Source organism: Taudactylus pleione, unplaced genomic scaffold (genome assembly GCF_031769625.1).
Source record: "Taudactylus pleione unplaced genomic scaffold, aTauple2 ptg000977l, whole genome shotgun sequence".
Classification (NCBI taxonomy): domain Eukaryota; kingdom Metazoa; phylum Chordata; class Amphibia; order Anura; family Myobatrachidae; genus Taudactylus; species Taudactylus pleione.
The window spans coordinates 3850607-3869964 of NW_028285378.1; positions in this window are offsets into that span (position 1 = coordinate 3850607).

Here is a 19358-nt window from a genome sequence, read left to right on the forward strand (position 1 = left end):
ATCTTTAGGTTTAGGATCTCCATAACCACGATCGATACCCATCATGGTCCGATCACGTGTCTCTGTCACATATTGGAGTCAATCCTCCTATGTGACGTATAGTCATGTGGTGCGTAAATAAGCTCACCTCAGACAGCTGGATGTGGACAGTGCTCCGATCACGTGCTGCTGTCACGCGATCCGACTCCGTCCACATCTCGCGGTCACATGACTCGGATTCCCCTATCAAGATAGACAATTTGGCTAATTGTTCTGGGAATTGTAGTAAAAAAAATGTATATACATATTCCTTTCATTGTGTCTCGAATATGTTATAACATAAATATACTACTAGGAGGAAAGATAGTATTGGACGAATAATGACCTTAGTTGTTCAATCTTCTTACATAATGAATATGCTAAAACATTGTTTAAATTGTTATAAAGATTGTTGTTTATAAAGCATGATGATAGGATACACAATTATATTGACATAATGATGCATAAAGAAGGATGCTATCAATTCCAAAACTCCATACATCAACCCAATAAATACTTGAAGAATACTAGTATTAATTGTCCTATACTAGTTGATGATTGAATTAAGTTCTACTGCTTCATTCAAGCCATCCGGATGTATACAATTCATTCTGAACATCCAGAATACTTCCTGCTTGCAAAGCTTCTTAAAGCGATCTCCACCCCATTTCGTTACTGGGATATGTTCTAAGCCCACCAATTTAAGACACTTTGGATCTCCATTATGATAGTCCAAAAAATGTTTGGATACGCTATGTGTCACTATCTTGTTTATTATATTTCTACGATGTTCTAGAAATCTACATTTTAGCTTCCTTGTGGTTCTTCCGATATATCTTAGATCACAGTCACAGCTCAACATATAGATAACATAGGTACTGTTACAATTAATAAAATTTTTTATTTCATATATATCTTCTGTTTTTGTTTTTATTGATAGTGTTCTATTAGTAGCGTAATTACATGTGATACATCTTGTACCTCCACACTTGAAGAATCCTTTCGGTTTAGTTTGAGACCACAAGGTTTTTTGAGATTTAGCTGGTAGATGATCCATAGATGATTTTAAAAAGCTCGGTGCTAATAGAGTTTTAAGAGACCTATTTTTGCGAAAAACAAATACAGGCCTAGGGGGAATGAAATCACATAAAAGACGATCTTGTTTCAGAATGTTATAATTCTTTTGTACTATATTTTTAATTTTATGATATTGATTATTAAAGGTAGAGATGAAGCTTACTTCTCTACACAGATCTTTTTCTTCTTTTTCCTTTCTCTTGACCTTATTCTGTACAAAAAGGTCTTCTCTAGTTGTATTTCTAACTTCATTCAATGCTGTATTCATGACTAATTCTGGATATCCTCGTGTTTGAAAGGAAATAACCATACCTTTTGCCTGATTTTCGAAAGATTCAATGGTAGAACAATTGCGTTTTAAGCGAAGAAACTGGCCTTTGGGTATATTCCTTTTCCAAGGGGGATAATGAGCACTAATGTTTTAGCAATACTATCTTTCCTCCTAGTAGTATATTTATGTTATAACATATTCGAGACACAATGAAAGGAATATGTATATAAATTTTTTTTACTACAAGTCCCTGAAGCATTAGCCAAATTGTCTATCTTGATAGGGGAATCCGAGTCATGTGACCGCGAGATGTGGACGGAGTCGGATTGCATGACAGCAGCACGTGATCGGAGCACTGTCCACATCCAGCTGTCTGAGGTGAGCTTATTTACGCACCACATGACTATACGTCACATAGGAGGATTGACTCCAATATGTGACAGAGACACGTGATCGGACCATGATGGGTATCGATCGTGGTTATGGAGATCCTAAACCTAAAGATTAAGGTAATCAAGATCTAATGACTTTGTGCAAACTCCCTTATGGGCGAATATTTAAATAGATAGCCGCGATCGGCGGAGAACAGGGGATATAATATAAATAGTACTCCCTTGTTTACATCACGTGACGAGACACCGGGAAACCGGAAATTCTATTAATTGTTTTTATATATTACTGAAAAAAGTTTTTTTTTGAATAATAGGTCTACCTTTCAGCTACATACATCTGTATTTATATATGTATGTTTTACATGTATATTTCGTGAAAATTAGCAATGGTTTTATCTGTGGTATTTTTAATTGAAATCAGGGGCCACCTAATAACCCTACTTAAGGGTATAAAAGCACCATGTTTGATACTCATTATTCACCTTTGATAAAGCTGTGCTTAGATGCAGGGAAACGCATCAGGACTTTTCTTGGGTATCACCCCCACCTCACTGACCTTATTGGGACACCGTTTGGTATACCAATCCCATTCCATTAGCCCTTGGAGCTAAGGATTTAGCGATTTGAGAGACCACAATTTCGCTGTATGCAGACATTGCTGCTTATTCACCGCACTCTATTAGCCCTTGGAGTTAAGGATCAAGCGATATGAGAGACACCATCTCCGCTGCACACAGATATTTGTTTCCTTGTCACCGCATGAATTGAGGACCCACTATTGGAACCATCATATACAAGGGACATTCCTCTAGCGGCAATCAGGTATATCATAAAGCAGCTTATTGTGCTATATAGGACACCGCATTATTTGAGGACCCACCAATTGGAATATAAGACCATAAGGGACATCCCTCTAGCGGTAACCAGGAAGAATATTTAACGAACAGTCTCTATTCAATGTAATATCTATGGTATCCCACAAGGACCATACATGAAAGAACTATCACAGACTTGAGGTTATGGGTGAGAATTCATGATTTTAATGTTATGTGCATACTGTGTATATCCTATTGTGGAATCAGTAGCATTTTATATGTAATAAATCTTTTTGTGAATTTACTAAATACCACAGTTTTTATGCTATATATATTATTTAATCTTACCAGCGCTACTTATCTTTTTGTGTGTTTTTATATGTAATTTGTGTAAATACTAGAGATGTGCACTGACCCTCGTGTTTTGGTTTTCTCCCTGGTTTTGGATCTGGATGGGTTAAAAAATCATAAAAACAGCTAAAATCACATAAAATGGGCCTTTTTTTGTTCCTACAGTATTATTAACCTCAATAACATTTATTTCCACTCGTTTCCAGTCAATTTTGACCACCTCACAGCTCACAATAATGATTTTTTCATCTAGTTAAGGGCCAAACGGTTGCATCCAGCTAGCTGGTACAAAACTGAGTGATAAATAGAGTTAAATAGAGGACTGTGCAGAGATGAGGATTGAAGAATTGATAATTGGTGCAGCCCTTAGCTGAAGAATTAATAATTGGTGCAGCCACTGGCTGAAGAAGTTAATTGATAATTGGTGCAGCCCCTGGCTGAATTGATAATTGGTGCAGCCCCTGGCTGGCTGAAGAATTCATAGTTAATGCAGCCCCTGGCTGCCTGAAGAATTGATAATTGATGCAGGCCCTGGCTGAAGAATTAATAATTGGTGCAGCCCCTGGCTGGCTGAAGAATTGATAATTGGTGCAGCACCTGGCTGGCTGAAGAATTGATAATTGGTGCAGCCCCTGGCTGGCTGAAGAATTGATAATTGGTGCAGCCTCAGGCTGATGAATTGATAATTGGTGCAGCCCCTGGCTGAAGAATTAATAATTGGTGCAGCCCCTGGCTGAATTGATAATTAGTGCAGCCCCTGGCAGATGAATAATTGATAATTGGTGCAGCCACTGGCTGGCTGAAGAATTGATAATTGGTGCAGCTCCTGGCTGAATTGATAATTGGTGCAGCCCCTGGCTGGCTGAAGAATTGATAATTGGTGCAGAATCTGGCTGAAGAATTGATAATTGGTGCAACCCCTGGCTTAAGAATTAATAATTGATGCAGCCCCTGGCTGAATTGATAATTGGTGCAGCCCCTGGCTGGCTGAAGAATTGATAATTGGTGCAGCCTCTGGCTGAAGAATTGATAATTGGTGCAGCCCCTGGCTGAAGAATTAATAATTGGTGCAGCCCCTGGCTGAATTGATTATTAGTGCAGCCCCTGGCGGATGAATAATTGATAATTGGTGCAGCCACTGGCTGGCTGAAGAATTGATAATTGGTGCAGCTCCTGGCTGATTTGATAATTGGTGCAGCCCCTGGCTGGCTGAAGAATTGATAATTGGTGCAGAATCTGGCTGAAGAATTGATAATTGGTGCAACCCCTGGCTTAAGAATTAATAATTGGTGCAGCCCCTGGCTGAATTGATAATTGGTGCAGCCCCTGGCTGGCTGAAGAAATGATAATTGGTGCAGCCCCTGGCTGAAGAATTGATAGTTGATAGTTAATTGTTGATGCAGCCTCCGGGCTGAGTAGTAGTGGAATACAGAGCTATGATTAGTCCTGCAACAGCCCCTGGCTGAAGAATTAATAATTAGTGCAGCCTCTGGCTGGCAGAAGAATTGATAACACTGCACAACAATGAAAATGTTTCTGATGTGAAAATAGTTACTTCTAATTAATTTCAGCATGCAAAGAATGAATATGACATTTAAAACTCTCAGTTAGCTCTGAGGACCTCATTCAGAGTCGGTCGTAGCGGCCACACGGTCGTACGGGCTACGGCCGCAAAATCATAAATGGAAGCGATCGTACGGCTAGTCGATCGTAAACAAAGTGACGCCCATTCGTTAGTACTGCACCTCCTCTAGCTACCGACTGATCTGATCGAACGAACGAGACAGTCGTAGTCAGGCGCTGTCAGTCGCTGTATGCAAATTATGTTGTGATGGTTGCGGCCGTATGTGTTGTATTGATGGTCACATGTCATTTTAACATGGACTATCGAACAGCTTGTTATTAGCTTGTTGTCAATTATCTACTTAAGGGGCCTATTCATTAAACTTAAAAATTCTCTGGAGATAATTAGCCTTAGAACTCTCATGGAGTTTTAGCTAATTATAGGTGGAATTCATCATTCCACCTCTCCATAAGTATCTATTCCGAAAAGCTGTCATTTTTGGGATGACAGCTTTTCGGGAAATAGATACTTTTCCCTGCCTACACTACCTTATCGCATCTGGAAACAGTGCTGCGCATGCACTGTTACATCTGTAAAACCAGCGCATGCGCAGCACTGCCTACAGATGCGTTAAGTTTGTGTACCCCCCCAACCCACATCACCCCCCTCCACCCTCCGCTCACCTCCCCCCCCCCGACTTACCTGTCCGCGCAGCAGCCTCCGGCTCCATCCTGCTGGTCTGTCATGTGGTTTCCCAGCAGACCAAAAAACTTTTCTTTTCTTTTTCTAAACTTTCTTGTGCTCTGCTGGGGAGCACACATGTCCGACCAGCCTCCGGAGCCTGAGGACAGAGCAGAGCGCCGGAGGGACTCGTCGGGGGACCTGCACACGTGGATACAGGTAAGTTTCACCTGCTATTCGCCACCTCACAGTGGCGAATAGTAACTGCATCAAATTCCGAAAATTGATAATTTTCAGAATTCGATGAATACCACAATTTTTACATCCCCATACTAATGTATGGGGAGTGTGGAAATTAACGCAGGGGAACTTAGCAAGGAGATATCTGTGATATCTCCTGTGCTAAGTGGCTACATGAATACCAAAATAACGTTATTTAAGGAAAATGTCCTTAAAAACGTTATTTTAGTGTTGATGAATAGGCCCCTAAGAGTGTTTAACTCTTGCTGTTCTTTTTATTCAGTTTTTTTTTATGTGTCAATAAACTTTATTGTTGTTTTGTGGGGGTTTTCCCCGTTCTCGTTTTTTTTTTTAAATTCCAAAACAAAGTAATGTTTATTATCTGTGAATGTACTGTTGCTAATTGTGTTAACTTTAAAAATGCATGTGCATTTTGCTTTAGGATCATTTGCACTCTTATGTTTGCAATTGCACACTGCGTGTTTTATCCAATCAAATCTGACCTTATTTTTCGGGTCACATGATTAAAGGATTGTCCAATAGTGTTTTTTGTTAGGAAACTGAGTAAATATTTTAGCCAATCATCTTTATTTTACCCCATGTATATTTCATGTTTTCTGTAAAATCGGCCATTGCCATCATGAGAGCCGCGGCCTTTACCCGTCAGGAATTGAGCATCCTGGTAAACATTTTGGACAGGCGGCTTACAAACACCCAGCCTCCCATTTCCAACCGCTTAAAGCGAGCAGCCTATGCGGAGGTGAGGAGAGCCCTTCGCCGTGCTGGATTTTGGCACAATATAGCGCAACTAGAGAGGCGGTGGTCCGATTTGCACCGCCGGTCGCCAGTCCTTTTGGCAAATTTTCAGGTGCGATTACGCAGACGTAAGTATGCGTTTGTATAAATGTTAAAATTAGTGGACTGTTAAAAATGTCTGTCCCATTTGCAATTATTATTATTATTATTATTATTACATTTAATTATAGGGCGCCACAAGAGGTCCGCAGTGCCGTACATACAGTAAAGGGTACACAGAACATTACATTACAATACAGTAACCAACTTATAAACAGAGGACAAGTAACAATTAGCAACACAATTCTCCATACACAATACAGCTGGGAAGGTGAAGGCTGTCATAGAAGTGCTAGAGAAGAAGGCTGTGAGACAGTGGGGAGGAGGACCCTGCCCCTAGAAGCTTACAATCTAGGGATTACAATTCTTTTCTTAAATGTAAACAAACCATCCTGCATGTTGTCCCTATTGTCCTGAATGTGTAAAGTGTAATTGTATTGTGTAGCTGAAAGTGAAAACTAAACTTTGATTTTTTTAATATCTTTACATTTTAGAAACACAGCGGAGACAGAGAAGGGCCCGCAGATTTGGCCTAAATGCAGGTCCCAACCTGCAGCCCTCCCCCTCACCTTCCCCATCCGCTCAACCCAGCCCTCGCTCCCCACCACCATACTCCCCCAGTAACCCTCCCTCTTCCAAAACTCCTCTAGTATTCCTCCCTCCCCTGCCCACTCATCCCAAAGCACCACTCCCATGCCCGAGTCCTCAACCCAAATATCCCCTCCCTTGGATTTTTTCCAGTCCATTTCCCCTCCCACCATTCCACCAACTCCAACTTTCTCCCCATCTCCATCTCCAGCACCATCTCCATCTCCAGCACCATCTCCATCGGGTGCTTCCTTGCCACACTCTGATGGTATGTGTTTTTTAATATTATGTTTTTTTTTTTTTTGGAGTGTTGTTGTTATCCATGTTTTTTTGAAAATATTTTGGCTGTGTGTTTGTTTTCATTTTTACAGTGTGGGTGTCATAATTATTGCGCAGTAATCCTGTTACTCAATATTTTGTGGTTATGTTTTGTGCCTGGGCCCTTTTTTTGGGGGGGGGCCCAAAAATGTATGCCTTTTGGGGTTTACAAAATGCTTTTTTTTGGTGTAAAAATTGATTACATTTTGATTTGTATTTTAGATTTAAATTAAACATGTCACAGAACGTAGGAAGGTGATAGGAACCAGACTAACCTTGTTAATGTTGTGTACACTGTGTTTAAATGTACTAAGATGTAACTTCATTAGGAAAAGTGATGTTAGCCATGGCAAACAAACACATTGTAGTTTTGGATTATCAAGAACATTCTAGAAGTGTATACGTGCAGTGTGTTTTAAGGATATGGCCATCATGACTTAAGAATACACCTCCCAGTTGTTTATAAATCATCCTAGGGTATTTTTGATTATGCCACATAGTTAGGGTTTCAAAGTATTTTTACACCATAAAAGTTTCTACATAATAATAATGTTGTGTGGAGTAAACTTTATAATTGTATATTGAGAGTTCCGATCACATGATCGGATAGAGTCAGGTGATTTAACATTAGGCCTTATGGGAATTGGAGTTCAGAGTTTAGTGACCTCAAGTTGTCCCGGTTATTGTAGTCCCGATCATATGGTCAGAGTTAATCAGATGACCAAGTATAAGACATAATGGGAATCTGAGTTTTTTATAGTGAATTTAAATATGCTGAATATCTACTCACAACGAGGTCAGTGAACTTATTTAATCACGTGAATTATGGAACTCCGCAGTGATTTGTGGGTAATGTAGTCCGTGATATTTTCGAACTTAGTTATTTAATTTATTTTCTTTTTGGAACCTGATTTCTTGATACATTGAATCTTTCCCATTTCATTGGGGATTGTGTCTGATTCTGAGAAACCTTGGTTTTTGTTGTTTTTTTCCTCTAATATCTCCTGGTATGATCCGACCTCCATGTCATGTGACCAGGTGTCACATGACAGAGGTGTTTGGATATACACGGAGTTTAATAAGGTAACTGCACCTTTTGATTTATTGATTTTGTAACATGTAGGATTCCATTTATTTATTTATATCTATTTCTTAATGGACAGATGGTCATTTGGTATGTTTTTATTGTATGTATTTATTAATTTTGTAATATAATTGATGAATTGAGCCACACATATGCCACTAATTATTTTAATTGACAATCACATATATACTCCTATCTGGAACACTCTGAGGTATGCTCCTGAGGAAGCTGGATGTATTTTTGGGCCAGCGAAATGCGTTGAGCTATTAGACACTTGGAGGTTCTACTTTCTATTATTGGGCTACCCTATATCCTGGACTGCAAGTACCCCTTATCATTTGGGCGAGTTACCACACTCCGGAAGAGGACACCAGCCCATTCCTTATTATTTGGCCATTGCAGCTGGCCAGGGACTGTGGACTAACACCCATTGGGAATCTGGTAAAACTCTATGCCTAGAGGGAGATAAGTCCTGACTAATTGTGGGAGCCCTTATGACTCTGTGTTCTTATTTATTTGGAAGGAGTATCTACCATGGACCAGCAGTGCTGATTTTTATATATTCCTATGTGGCTTCATTACATTCACACATGTTTTAATATGTGTAGGTTTATTTATTAAATATTTATTTTACTTTATATATTTATTATTCATTTTCTATTAGTTATTTTAGTGTCAATAAATTATCTAATTGTTTATCACGACCTACTGTCCATTTAGTACTACTTTATTCGTTAGCGCTGTCTTTTCTGTATTTTGGAAAAGTGATGTTAGCCATAGCAAACAAACACATTGTAGTTTTGGATTATCAAGAACATTCTTGAAGTGAATACGTGCAGTTTGTTTTAAGGATATGGCCATCATGACTTAAGAATATACCTCCCAGTTGTTTATAAATCATCCTAGGGTATTTTTGATTATGCCACATAGTTAGGGTTTCAAAGTGTTTTTACACCATAAAAGTTTCTACATAATAATAATGTTGTGTGGAGTAAACTTTAGAACACACCCTAACATCATTGTGTCTACCCACTGTTTGGGACATTGAATAATGTTTAATGTTAAAATGTGGGTCATTTTTTAGATGTTTTTAACCTACAAATACATTTTTCTGTCCACAGATCTAACCAACACACTTGTTGGAATACGTGAGGAGCTCACTCGAACAAGTGGCCATCTATTGGAGGCCTACTGCTGCCTACAGCGGATTGTGGGGAGTCTGGAGAGTTTTTAGGTTTTTTATCCCTTTGTACATTTAAAAATGTTTACATTTCCAGTAAAGTTTTTGTTCTAAAAACATTTGTCCTCTTTTTTCATAAAAATGAAATGGTGTAATTCTGCTTTTCAAATACTTTGTGAACAAAGCTGGGTGCCTTTCCATAGTGTAACTAATACAAAAATGTTTATTTTAACCTTAAGAACATTTGCAGTAATGTTTTTTTTGTTTTTTGTTTGGGGTTGCCCTACATTATCCACCTCAAAATGGGTTTCAAAATACATTTACACAAAACCTTTTTTTTGGTAAAACATTTATTAAATAACAAACATGTTGCCAACATGCTTTTAATTGTAAAAAGCATTTCATCACAGAATCACACAAAGAATGGCCTCAGGTTTTTCTAAAATAAAATATCTTGCTTAGTCAGACATAAACAACAAAAGCAAAACTCAAACATAATATTTCTTTTTTAACAGAAAAAAATAAAATAAAAATAAAAATTAACTAAACATGTGGTGGTATATCCGGAAAAATTATGTTAGTTGTCCCAAAACAGTACAGGGTATTGCCAATGGGTTCCATTAGTTTTTTAGTTTCGGAAAGTGTTGTGATTTTTGTGAAAAAAAATTAGGTTCACCTTAAAATACATTTGCTCTACGTGTAAAATTAAAAATAAAGTTAAAAATTATTACCTAAAAAATCTTGAAACCACAGAATTGCAACTGCCCCCCCCAACAGCATCACAACACCTTGCTCCAGGGGGCCATCCTCTGGCAAGGCATCCTCTGGCTGCATGGGTACTCGACTCCTTATTGCAATGTTGTAAAATCCCACACAGCACCACAATGCGAGAAACCATATCCGGCGAGTACATGATTTCACCACCAGAGTGATGGAGACACCGGAACCGGCCCTTTAAAAGGCCGATACAGTGCTCCACCACCTGCCTGGTGGAAGTAAATGTGGCATTATATTGAGTTTGTGGCCCTGGTGTGGGATTCAAATAAGGAGTCAGCAGCCAGGGCGTGTAAGGATATCCACTGTCACCTGATGGAAATGGGACACCAAAAGATCCATAAATTGTCAATGAAAACATGTTTACACTATTACTATAGCTACATACTGGATTTATACTTACCAAGAATCCACGCATCACCAGCTTGCAGTGTGCTTAATTTGGGCCAAATCCATGAATGCTGGATCATGTACACATCATGGCTGCAGCCTGGAAATTTGGCATTCAGGGAGAGGATCTGGAGGGAGGCATCACATAGCACCATTACATTTAGTGAATGGAAATGTTTACGGTTCCAATAGATTTGTTCCCAGCATGCAGGGGGCTGAAGTGCTATGTGAGTGCCATCCACTACCCCTATGACTTGTGGAAAGCCTGCAATCTCAAAAAACTTCTGCTTTACCACATCAAGGGCTTCCGTATCCAAAGGCATACTAATAAAATGTGCTATATGATTGAAGAATGCATCTAGCACATGCCTCAGGATCCATGAAAATGAGGGCTGGGAGAGGCCTCCCACCAGCCCCACAGTGGTTTGGAAGGACCCTGAGGCGCAGAAATGTAACACCGCCAACAACTGTGTAAGTGGTGTGATTGCTGTAGGAATGTTAATCTGTCTTTCTAGATCATTCTTTATTATTGAAAGAGTGTCTAGGATAATATTTGGAGGCAGGCGATAAGTGGTTATAACCACAACATCAGGCATTCCAAAAAGGGTGACACGTGTTCTATATATCTTGGCCCTTGCATGCCTCCTATGCCTATGCATAAAGAGGAAAGTTGGTGGGGGGCAACATGGCCACTATTAGCTGGCCCACATCGCTCTGTAAAGTTAGAATTTTTTAAAAAAAGTGTTGTTGAGAAAGAATTTTCAATATTTTTCAAAAAATACTTAGTTTAGTAATAATGGTGCATATTCTTACAGGGTCGGGCTGTGCCATCTTCGGGAACCCCTACAGGTGTTGTTTGTGTACGGGTTTTTATTTTATGGAAGAAAAAGAAAATATTATTTAGAAAAAAAAACGTCTATTACTACTATTATTGTTAAAACAATCCTTAACTTTGAAATTGGGCAATATTAAAAATTGAAAACATAATTATTGTTTTATCAATAAAAACCACAAATGCATTATTAAATGTAAAAAAGACAGCATAAAACACTTCATTATTAAATACAACAAACTTTTAGGTTTGTAAAAATAGACACTTACCTGAATCCAGTACAAACTGGACTGTTAAACACCTAAAACAAAACAATAGAACATGACAATAATTTTTTGAATAATGTCCTTTTTTTGATTTTAAATTCCAAAAAATAAAATAACAGCTTGCAGTAGGCTGGCATACTTACTGGAGTCTGCAAAGAATGTTGTTATTTTGTTCCTGCAAAAACACGTCCACCCAAACACACAAAGTAACCGGGTTTGTTAAATTTATGGACAAACAAAAATTTAAAAATAACCCACCCCCCCAAAAAAAATAAAAATGGAACTCCCCCAAAAAAACCAATAAAAAACCCACCACCCAAAAAAAAATAAAAAAAAGGAACACCAAAAACAAAAACAAAAAAACCCACCACCCAAAAAAAAGAAGTAAAAAAAAAATAAAAAATGACCACTCAAACAACACACACAAGCACCACTCAAACAACACACACAAGCACCACTCAAACAACACACACAAGCACCACTCAAACAACTCCAAACACTGTAAACACTAGCAATCCCTTCCTGCACCACAAATCACTCCAACTACAACCCACAAGTAAGGGAACATTTGGCTTTGCCTTAAATAAGGCCAAAAAAAACACAATGATTGAATAATGCAGGCAAGGTGTGCATTGTACGTAGGCAAATAGGGATGCACGGGTAACCAATCCAGGGATGCGCTCAGATCTCAGACAACCCACGCAGTGATTACGGAATGCAGGCAAGGTGTGCATTGTACATAGGCAAATAGGGATGCATGGGTAACCAATCCAGGGATGCGCTCACATCTCGGACAACCCACGCAGTGATTACGGAATGCAGGCAAGGTGTGCATTGTACGTAGGCAAATAGGGATGCACGGGTAACCAATCCAGGGATGCGCTCACATCTATAAAATAGTAATCAAAAGCGCTATTCTTCATGTTCTCTCACAAGTTTTGAAAATGGCAAGCGAGGAGCATGGTGGGCAGAGGACAAATGAGGCAGGTAAGTGTTAAACACATTTTTTTTAAAACACAATAACAGTTCATATCTTCCACAAATGCATTTTTTAAATGAACAAATTAAAAAATATTGTAGGTGCTGGGAATCCACTACCACCACCAGAGGAGGAGGAGGAGGTGGGGCTAAGCAGGCCAAGGCCCAGAAATCCACCGTTTTCAAGGCTAGAGCTTGAGACATTGGTGATCATGACAATGGATGACCTTGTCCATGCCCCAAGAAATATGGGGGCTGGAGCCAAAGACAGGATTTGGGAGGAGATATTCAGGGCTGTTAATGCTGTGGGGACAACCCACAGAACCATGAAAGTCATCAAAAAAATTAAAAAAATGTTATTGTGAGTGTAATGAAGTCAAAGGCGAGATCTTAATTAAATAAACTAACCCTTAAAACATGCCAAATCACATTGTCAGATGGACTGATTTCAAATACCAGCTGAAGAGGAAGCTACGGAGTAGGGTGGACCATGCTGCGGGGACAGGTGGTGGTCCCATCCCTGAGGAGGTTGGAGACGTTGACTCAGGGATGTGTGATGGAAGAGGAGATAATCGGCGTGTCCGCTATGGACACTGACATGGCTGACTTCAACGCTCCACATGTGCAAGAATGTAAATATTTTTTGGACTCAAAAAAGTATAAAGCTAAAACGTGTATGCGTTTTTTTTTATAAAAATAAAAAAAATTTTTTTTCCAGACACAGAGGAGGTAGTGCCTGCTCCTGAGGTCAGGTCTGGGTCCAGCAAAGATGGAGACTCTGCAGGGGAGGATCCAAGTACTCCATTTGGGGACCCTGTGGAGTCTACTCCAGGGCAACCATCGGAACGAGTAGTGCCTCTCTTCACCAGGTTGGTCTCCCAAACTCAGGAGAACAGATGTGTTCTTCTGAGGATGGAGATCACTCTGGTGAGGGTGGCGGTGGCCCTGGAGACCATTGCTGGGGCCATAGATCATTGGGCCAATACCCAGGAGCAGGCAAACCCACCTGTCATGATGGAGCGAGACTCCCTTCCTCCCAGGACCACCACCTCTGGCAGCCCAACAGCCACCCCCGCAAGTATGGAGAGCCCTATGCCTAGGCCTGAGGAAATACCATCTACCTCTGGCCAGGCCAGTCGGCGGGTTGCATGCCAGTCGGCTGTCCGTAGCTTACGTCTTCCTCCGAGCTGGCCCAAACGACGCAAGTAGCACTGGATATCTCCTCCCTCACCTCTTGTCCAGTCCTCATATTTCTTGTCACCAATGTCTCAAGCTCTTTTTTTTTTATTTTAATTTTAGAATTGTGTTTTTTATTTTTTATTTTTATTTATAGGCAAATGTTGACCTAACAATTGTAACTAAAATTGTGATAAAAGGCTAATTTCCTAAAAACTAAAAATTTTATTAACAAAATGTCTAAATTTAACTATATCAATGTATACATGGTTTAAAAAGTATGGTATCTGAAAAGGCTGCTACGCAAAACACAATGCTATATGTTTTAAAAAATGCCAGAAAAAAATAAGTTTAAAAAGCACAAATAAACAGTTGTGTTACGAAATCCCTAATGCACACGCAAGTGAAATCATTTACAAGGTAATTAGCAGTGTTAATAGTTACAATGCACCAATCTTAGCTGCTTGGTTTGTGTGGTTCCAATTAGAAACATCACAAGTAACAGTGTATTAACGATTGTGCTGTTGTGGCTTACGGACGCTTCTTGCCTACCTTAGCCTGGACGATCATCCTGTTCGTAGAGTTACGTTGTCATGCATCCGCAATTCATGGTCGTACGAAGCAGATAATTTATGCACTCCCCTAAAACGCCTGGAAACGCTGAAGCACTCCTCCGTTTGCAGACCACCACCCCTGTATACACCCACAAACGGACTTTCCTGTCAATCAACTTTCGCAACCCACTTCCGTTTCGGAAGCCCTACGAGCGACAGTATTTAGCATCGGTAAAGCTCGTACACACATGCTCACAGCTAGCCGTGCGCAGGCGCAGAAAGAAAAACATCGGATGCGTACGACCGTGCGGCTGCTACGACCGACTCTGAATGAGGTCCTGAGTTCCGAGATATAGCCCATTTATGACGATGTAAGGGTATTCCTAGTGAAGTGGGCAGAATGGAGAGAATCTTACCAGCAATCTGTGTTCCGCAGAGAGGGGGCGGGGCCTAATGACCCAATTAAATGAATCAGTTATTTGTCCCCTCCCCTATTCAAATATATGCGATGCACGGGATTACCCACACAAGATAACTGTGGTGCACTGAGTAACAAGCATAGTGAGCGATTCCACCAAGACATTTCAGCAATGGAATAAAGATATCAGGGTAGGTGAATCACTACTGTTGGACAGTGACAAGAGATGCCCCAGAAGAGGAGTACAAGCGACATGCAAAGAGAAAGCACCCCCAAGAATAGGCCACTATATTAGATAGTACTTTTGTATGCTGTATTTTTGTTTTGTATGCTGTATGTTTGTTTTGTTTTGTGTTCTTATTTATGATTGATTGCATTAAAACCACTGCTATTTATTTTCTATCAAGAAAATATCAGATTATTTTAAAATAGCTTTTCACTATGACTATGTTACAGTGGCATAACTAGGGCAGGGTGAGCGGGGTACATGCCCCGGGTGCCGTGGGACCAGCGGTGCGGGGGGGCGCCACAGGCCACGGTACCGGCCCACCCTAGATAGCCAGTGTAGCACCAACCGCAGTGTGTGCAGTCAGCGCTACACATTTACACAGGACCGGCGCTAGGCTTCCAGCGCTGGTCCTGTGCTGCACAGTTGAGCCCCTTCTCTCCCCCAGAGCACTTGCCCAATATCGCCAGGAGGAGGGCGGCAGGTGGGCTCAGACTGTGCTAACACACACATCGCCGCCAGCATGGCAGCAATGTGTGTGTTATTCAGCAGCCAATGTGAGTCATACAGACTCTCATTGGCTAGTGCTGCACACACATCCTCCACCAGCTTTGGCGGAGATGTGTGTGAATCAGCAGCCAATGAGAGTCATATAGACTCTCATTGACTGCTGCGCGCCCACTGCAAGAGCCGGGCTTCCATCCGGCTCCTGCAGTGGGTAATGGGAGAGACATCATGAGGTCATGATGTCTCTCCCTTAATGCATAGCGCGCCAGCCCGGAAGGACTGACGTGCAGCGGTGGTAGTGGTGGCCTGAGCAGGAGCGTGGATTCAGGTAAGTATAATTTTTTTATTTCTTTATTTGTAACTTGTGTGTCTGCACTACGGGGGTGGCTACTACTACTGGGGACACTATTACTGGGAGGGGCTACTTCTACTGGGGACACTATCATGGGGGGCTACTGCTACTGGGGACACTATCACTTGGGGGGCTACTACTACTGGGGACACTATTACTGGGAGGGGCAACTACTACTGGGGACACTATCACTTGGGGGTTGCTACTACTGGGGACACTATCACTTGGGGGGGCTACTACTACTGGGGACACTATCACTTGGGGGGCTGCTACTACTGGCGACACTATTACTGGGAGGGCTGCTACTACTGGGGACACTATCACTGGGGGGCTACTACTACTGGGGACACTATCACTTGGGGGGCTACTACTGCTGGGGACACTATCACTTGGGGGGCTGCTACTACTGGGGACACTATTGCTGGGGGGGTGCTAGTACTGGGGACACTATTACTGGGGGGGCTGCTACTATTGGGGACACTATTACTGGGGGGGCACTACTGCTGGGGACACTATTACTGGGGAAGGGGCTACTACTGCTGGGGACACTATTGCTGGGAGGGGCTACTACTACTGGGGACACTATCACTTGGGGGGCTACTACTACTGGTGACACTATCATTTGGTGGGGACACTATTACTTGGGGGGGCATTGCATACTGGGGGTACTGTATAAGGGGCACTACTGGGGTTAAGGTGCATATGGAAAGTACTGTGATGATAAAGGGGTGTTGTCATGTTGACACGCCCCATTTTTAGGTGACCATGCCCATTTTTCGCCACACGCGCACATAGGAGGGGGCTCCATTTTTACATTTGCCCAGGGCTCCAAATACCCTAGTTACAGCACTGCTATATTACTAATGTACATACCGTATAGTGCAAGTAGTGTAGCTCAAAAAATAGAGCTAGTAAAAACATTCTGAAATCATTTTAGTTTTTCTTGACCTCAAATTAGTAATGTATGACTATTTTTAGAAAGGAACCAAATTAAAAGTATTAATTTGTTGTACAGTGTAATTGGTGCAGCCTCTCACTGAAGAATTGATAATTGGTGCAGCCCCTGGCTGAATAATTAATAATTGGTGCAGCCCCTGGCTGAATTGATAATCGGTGCAGCCCCTGGCTGGCTGAAGAATTGATAATTGGTGCAGCCCCTAGCTGGCTGAAGAATTGATAATTGGTGCAGCCCCTGATTGGTTGAAGAATTGATAATTGGTGCAGCCAGTGACTGAAGAATTGATAGTTGATAGTTAATTTTTGATGCATCCTTCAGGCTGAGTAGTAGTGGAATACAGAGCTATGATTAGGAAGTAACCAGTCCTGTAACAGCCTTGAGGCAAGTTGCGGCCATTACACCCTTGAAGGCTGGTGAGGAGTGACGACAGGTGGCCTTTGGGCCGTGAAGCAGGATGCGGCCTTTGGGCCGTGTAGCAGCCTTAAGGGCTGAGAACCCTTGGCTGAATGTCACCCTTGTGCAACTTGTGCCATTGAGTTGACACAAGCAGCAGTTGGTTCAGAATTTTCTTTAAAAAAAATGAAAGGGGCATGCAGGAGATGCTGTCTGTGGCCATTCCAATTTCTGGACATTCATAAACCATAACATTAAAAATGACAGGCAGCAATGCCCCAACCAGCACATAATGGAAAGGAAAAACATACAAGATAGAATTGTCCTTGGGCCCTCCAACCCATCCTTATGTTGTATATGAAACAGGACATTCACAGTTTAACAAACCAATCACTGCAGCGACAGGGACTGCCACTTGTGGCTGAAATGATTGGACCCCCCACAAAACAAGCTGCCAATGCGCAGTGGACATTGGTGGCAATGATCTCATACACAAACTGGCTTTACAAGGCTTTACATTAGATGTCATCATTGTCATTGTCATCCTCATCAGTGTGTGCATCCTCCTCTTCTTCACACAATATGAATTCGTCCCCGCTGGAATCCACCATTACAGAGTCAGAGTTCTGTATTTATTGGACTTAAGTACTGGTATAGGTCTTCCTCGTGGAATGTGTAATTCATTTTGATGAACATCATCTTTTCCACTTTTTGGAGAAGTAACCTCCTACGACAATCACTGACAAGGTTCCAGGCTGCGCTGAAAGTACAGCAAAGCCTATTTGTGTAAAGGACTCCAAATTGCCTCTTTTTCCTTCCAGTAGTGAAACGGACTGTCTGACATGCCTATTTGGATGCTATCCCTAAAATAGCCATCCACCATTTTCTGAATGGTGACAGTATCAGACAAAGTCACGGTAGGCATGTCACTCATTGTAGGCAGTTATTTCAGACCCAACCAGATGTCATTAGAGTTTGCTGACTGATCTGCATCACCACCAGCAGTGGGTCTCTTAGGAAAATGTAGTTTTACCTGGCAGCTGTAGAAACTGAAGGAGGAGATGCTGTTGTGTCACATTCCGCTTGAGCTGACAATTATTTCACCACCAACTCTTTGCATCTTTTCAGATTTATGTCCATTGGAAAGAAAGCCACAGATATGACTTAAACCTAGGATCAAGTATGGTCGCCCAAATATAGTGATCTGATTTCAACAGATTGACGACCCTTGGATCCTGTCGAAACAAATGAAGGGCTAGTTCTACAAGTCTCACATATTTAGCGGAATCACTCCATTTCATCTCCTCCTTCAGTTTCTCCAGCTGCTTTTGCAAAAGTCTGATGAGGGGAATGACCTGACTCAAGCTGGCAGTGTCTGAACCAACTTCACGTGTGGCAAGTTCAAAGGGTTTAAGAACCTTGCACAACATGGAAATTATTCTCCACTGCGCATGACTAAGGTGCATTCCCGCTCCTCTCCCTATGTCATAGGCCATAGTGTAGCCTTGGATGGCCTTTTTCTATTCCTCCATCCGCTGAAGCATATAGGGGGTAGAATTCCACCTAGTTACTACCTCTTGCTTCAGCTGATGGCAGGGCAAATTCAACAGTTCTTGCTGGTGCTGCAATCTTTGACATGCAGTTGCTGAATGTTGAAAATGTCCAGAAATCTTTCGTGCCACCGAGAGCATCTCCTGCATGCCCCTGTCATTTTTAGAAAAATGTTGCACCACCAGATTAATTGTGTGAGCAAAACATGGGATGTGATGGAATTCACCCACATGTAATGCTCGCACAATATTGCTGGCATTGTCAGAAATCACAAATCCTGAGGAGAGTCCAAGTGGGGTAAGCCATTTTGCAATGATTTCCCTGAGTTTCTCTTAGAGGTTCTCAGCTGTATGTCTCTTAGTGAAACCGGTGATGCACGGAGTAGCCTGCATCAGAATGAGCTGGCACTTTTTAGATGATGCAGCTGCTGCTGTTTGCACAGTTGGAGGCAATACACCTACCCAGTGGGCTGTCACAGTCATGTAATCTTTAGTTTGCCCTGTACTACTTGTCCACATATCTGTGTTTAAGTGGACAGTGGGCACAACG